Source organism: Haemaphysalis longicornis, unplaced genomic scaffold (assembly GCF_048455015.1).
Source record: "Haemaphysalis longicornis isolate Haplotype H1 unplaced genomic scaffold, Haemaphysalis longicornis Haplotype H1 scaffold_4, whole genome shotgun sequence".
NCBI lineage: Eukaryota > Metazoa > Arthropoda > Arachnida > Ixodida > Ixodidae > Haemaphysalis > Haemaphysalis longicornis.
Window position 1 is genome coordinate 1,210,758 of NW_027526361.1, and position 5,169 is coordinate 1,215,926.

The window sequence follows — 5,169 nt, forward strand, 5'->3', positions numbered from 1 at the left end:
CCGCGAGAAACAACTTTAGCCAGTACTAACGCGCTAACGCGGCTATTATCTGAGCTTTGTTTCGGCCTCAGCGGGCGTAAACGTCCGCTTAGACGCATATGCCCGTTTTTCGAATCAAATAAAAGCGATCACGTGTGCCGAGTTTGTATGAGCTCTTTTGCGGGCGCATCGCCAAAGCCTCCGCGAGAACGAAAGTTTGCCGAAGCCACGAGGAAAAGACTGCCACTCCAGTAGCGCATTCCATGCGCATGCGTCTGCAGCAGCACGGCAGAGCTGTTTTTGCGTTGATTCACGGTACAGTGGGGCTGCAACGGGTACGAGGACGACGGATAAAAATCGGGACTGTGTCAACACTTTAAACGACAGCAGCGCTCCCATCTTCCAGGATTCCCTCCGCTAATTTTACGGTCTTCCGCATGCAGCGCCACCAGTGGCATTCCAAAGCGGGTTTCTCAATTGCTCGCGCGATGCGCCTGATATTTACTAAAGAAATTCTCGGTCACGCTGGCGAGAACCGTTAGCGCCGTTAGCAGTTTGATTGGGTTGATTGCGGCGTGCAACTGCGAATTTTTTCATATATCCGGGCTGTATTTCCTGTTCGACGAAGTGGAGTTTTGCCAGGAGGCGCAAAAAAGGTCAGTGCTGCTTATTTATGTGCTAGTAATGGTTGTTGTTCAGTGACATCCTTGTTAACTGCGTCCGATAAACATACCGCTTCTCTGCCCGTTGTTCGTGTGTCGTCCATGCTTGTGGTCGCGGCGTGTAACATTTTGTGTTGGAGAAACGTTTGCAGCCGTAATTTACCAAAACTTCCGTGTTCGTGGGTCAGAGTCGGCTGGACATTTCTGACTGCGTACGTTAGCCATTGCTATAAGGAAGTTGCTGGTTTGCGCGTTTCGTGATTGGATGTTCCCTTACTGTGTGGCTTTGCTTAGTTGTATATTGACGGTTGCTGTGTATCTCGGCGGTAGCGAATCTTCTCGGGTTAGTCGCTCGCGATAATCGCGCGTGCACACGTGTGCAACTTCCAAGCAAGTTTGTCGGAGCGTCCGTCCTTAGATTTGTTGGTATTTTTAAAACTTGCGTGGTAATTGCGGCGTTGTGTTAGTCTGCTGAGTAGAATGCATTTACTGTGCTTACCAGACCGGTAGTCTTCGACCTTGCCCGTTGCGCGCAAGGTAGACGCTATTTCGAGTTGTGTTGATGTGCTTTCAAGGCGTCATCTTACGTTTATCTGTTCCATGTTTCAGGTTTATGTTCCATGTTTCTTTCAATTCCTTTGACCAATTAAGATGATCTATTTTAAATAACATTGCCTGAAGTGTAGAGAAATGGAAGGGACAGTTGTCGTAGCAGTACCGCAGTAGCAAACGTTTCTTTTTTAGAGGGGAAGAAATGTGGAAACCCAACACGCACCGGGTATATAGAAAGTGTGCTGCCGTTTCTATGCTGTTAATGTCAGTGGTAACTTGAGACTTCAGGATAATTATCCAATATCCATTATTAGTGGTTGCTACTTCACGAACCGCGTTAGAAATAAGCCACTCGTGCACTTTTATGCCGTCAATGTCGGTGGTAACCCGAGAGTCGAAATAATTTCCGACAACGCTCAGGTGATAAGTTCTTGCATCACTATGTGCACCCAACATTAACCCATTTCTTTGCTTCCTTGAACTTAGAAAATATACCGCGAAAGCAGATTGCTACATTCTGTATTCGATCTGTATAACCTGTCCAGATGGCTGACTGTGGAGACATTTGTCTCTACACTGGTATTTTGCGACAATTGTTTTCCTTTGTCTGAAGAACAGAAATTAAAACGAATTATTTCCATTCCTTACATATACCTCTGAAATCATGGCTGTGGCATTCACTGTGGCTGAAGACATCTTCGGCACGCCGAGGCGTCGTCGTGACAAGTGTGGCAGATTATGAATGCATTGTGGAAGTCAAAGCCCCGAAAGAGTGCCTCTTGAGTGTTGCGTATTATACAGACGTTCACCACTCCGCATGGAGCAATGACAGGTAAGCCTAAAAATGTTCAAATATTTTTATATTTAAAATTGTTTCGCCTGAAAACGTTACCAGGGCTCGTGCTGCAAAATAAATTTTAGCACAACTAATCAGGCATTGTACGAGATCTTGTAGTACTCCCTTCTTAGAGGGAAGCGTAAATTTATGCTTCGATATTTTTATACTGTTTTTATTTTCTAGGAAATAGGGCGGACCGGGACTTAAAACAATGGAACAAGGAATGCATACTGCCATTTTCCTGGTTCTTGAAGGCGTCTGTTCACCGTTCTTGAAGGCGTGTGTTCACAAAAAGGAAACACATGAAAGCCGTCGTACCGGATGAAATCATTGCATTCTACAAGTAAGTACGCACTCCCAGTTCTGGAACTCTGATGGTCCCTTTTTAGGTAGTTGCAATATACGTAATAGCTTCGGAACACCATTTCAGTGACAACTTGACCTGTAGGTGAAAACGACAGTAAAAGCTTTTGGGAACACGTTGGCAAAACTTTCCTGGAAATGCACTCCGAGGAGGCCCTGCCAGGAACGCCTGCATCTTAATTTTAGTTGGGTAAGTTGGCATTTTATTTTTGTGGGACTCAATTTATGGTAGTGTTTATTAAAGCTGGCATTTTATTTTGCGGGACTGAATTTGTGGTAGTTTTCTTTGTAGCAAAACCTTACTGTTAAAAATAAATTGTGAACTCCAATATTGGGAAATACCTTCACAGTCAGCCTGTTTCACATGCTTCAACATGTGGACAAAAAAACTATTATTTTGCATTCAAGTTTTGCAAACATTTTGCTTTCACATTGAGAGTTGCTGCTGTGATAATACGGCACCACGGCCACGCCCAATGCGGTTGCTTTCCAGAATTAGAGAACGGCCATTGACAGTCTGTGCTAATATTTTTTGTACATTGTTAAGCATTCCCAGAAAAGAAACCAAGAAATCGCTGATATTTCAATCAATTACTGTGCTATAAAAGGGGTATCCTAAGCAACTCACTCATTTAAAGCCATCGTCTAACAAAATTTTCTTGTTCCTTCCTTAAAGGTACATGACGTGGTCCAGTTATTCTCGAAGTCCAGTTATTTTGAGAGAAGAAAATGGCCGCGTAAATATTGTCTGCAAGAAACACGTCATGGATTTTCCGCCTGCGTTGTCACATCAAGATGTGGTCATCCTCCTCGCCGTATATTTCATCTTAATCTCCTGAAACTTATGCGACTTTGGAGAGTTCTTGGAACTTTTGCAGAGAGTTCTTGGCCATTTAACAGTGGCCTGGTGTCATTTAAGTTGAAAGCTCTGTTGAAAGACTTGATGTGGTCACTCTCCTTGGGGTTTTAAATTATTGTTAGACGTTGAAGCCTATTCGGAAAGATATGTCGTGGTTCAAATGATTGGTAGATGCAAGCGGCATGTCAGTTGCAAAAGTGAACTCGTGCTTTCCTTTGCAATTTTTCATTATTGGCACAAAGCGCAGGCTGCCTTTGCAGCTACTCTGTTACTCTGTTAATGTAGTTAATGGCACTGCACTGTAACGTTTTTATTATTCAAGTGCAGCTCGTAATTTTTTTCCATGGCAGTGCTGCTGTTGATGGATGCAAACGAGAGAGTAATTATTTACACAGACGGTTTGGGGCTTTATTAATCAATTTTTGTACTGTATCTTAGCTGACACCTAAGCCCTAGAAGAATGCGAAATATACATATTTGGCTTGAAAAAGTTGTTTACTTTTAGACTAAGTTGCATTTCTTGCTTGTTAGAGGCAGTGCTTTGGTCACAAGCATACTGTCGTCATGATAGTAGGGTTTGTATAGCACGCAACTGTGAATTTTACCTCAGATAAATGCTCCGGCTGGAAAAATGCTTCCAAGTTCGCTTGGTAAAATTGGTCACCTGTATGTTTCAACGCTAACTGGCTTGGTTATTTGGGATGTCTGAATTGTTCTTGGGGGAATTAATAACGTCTTTAGAGTTAGGCTGCTTGTTAAATTTTAAAATGCGTAACATGCTCCGAGCTATCTGGTTTGTAAAATTTTGTAAGATTCACACTGGGTGCTATGAGCTTTTTTTTTGGATAAGTTATTTTAAATAGCTACAAATTGTCGGGGAAGCAACGCGGCTTCAGTGAAAGGCTTTTTCAGGGCGCGTATATAGTCGGTTTTGGCTACAGTTAGCTTGATATTGATATATGGTGTATGCTTTAGTTGTGCAATAGTGCCACATGCTTCCGGTAAGTTTTTCTGTGCAAATGTTATATTGTTAGTATTGGCTCCGGTGTTCTTTTCCTACACTCTTGCAGGTCTTGTGATAATCCAACCGTGTATGGCTTGTATTTTTGGCTTTTCCCTACAATTTAATAGCAAACTGCATATTTTGGAACCGGGATGAGTAAACATGGTATGGCAAGCGCTCTGGGTACTTCCGCATTTCCGGTACCTGATTTCATGTGATAAAACAGCATATTTTATGCTCACTGTTGTGTAATGCTTTTTGAGTTAGTGCGAGGGTAGATGTACAAGTCTGTTTGTGACGCGGTTGCGCTTAAAGCCATCTTTATTACCCATGTTTTTTTAGCAAAAAAGAATGGTAAATATTAGCGAAAATAGGAAAATGCCACTTAGATCGTTTTGGCCACTTGATATCGTTTTTGTATTTGATCCTGTACGCTGGTCATTTTCTGCCCAAGTGGAAACAGATGTCTCCGTATCTCAAATGTACGCAATAATACGAGCGAATAAAATTTGCTTGGTGTTTTTAAAAGCATTGTATCAGTGCTAATAGTTTGTTTGGTATGTATATTAATGCGAGTCTTGTTTCTTTTACATGCAGCCAAAACCCAGAACAGGATGCGGCGGATGAAGCCAAAGTCTCTGTGTGCCGCTCCAGGTATCTCAGATCAACTTTTATATAGAACTGTGCTCCGATAGGCAACTGTTGGGAACTGTCAGGGACCACACTGCTGCGGCGGTTTCTGTTTTCCAATTGTTGGTATCACTGTGGGCCATATGTCAAGGCTGCGTTAGAATGGTGCTTGCGGTTTCCTTCTGATACCAATGCATCCGCCAGCCTGGCAAATGACCTCAGTTTATACCAACAGGAAAGCAGATATATTGGAAAAGTGGAGTCCCATAGACAGCTTCTCAAC

The 5,169-nt window shown here is 42.8% G+C and overlaps 1 long non-coding RNA gene across 1 annotated transcript; it reads left to right on the forward strand.

Annotated features, from left to right (window-relative positions):
• Positions 1-366: 366 nt before the first annotated feature.
• On the forward strand, positions 367-4,754 carry LOC144178107 (uncharacterized). Its single transcript, XR_013323945.1, has 4 exons — positions 367-2,025; positions 2,215-2,374; positions 2,462-2,584; positions 3,071-4,754. It is a non-coding gene; the product is annotated as an uncharacterized LOC144178107 (long non-coding RNA).
• Positions 4,755-5,169: the final 415 nt, after the last annotated feature.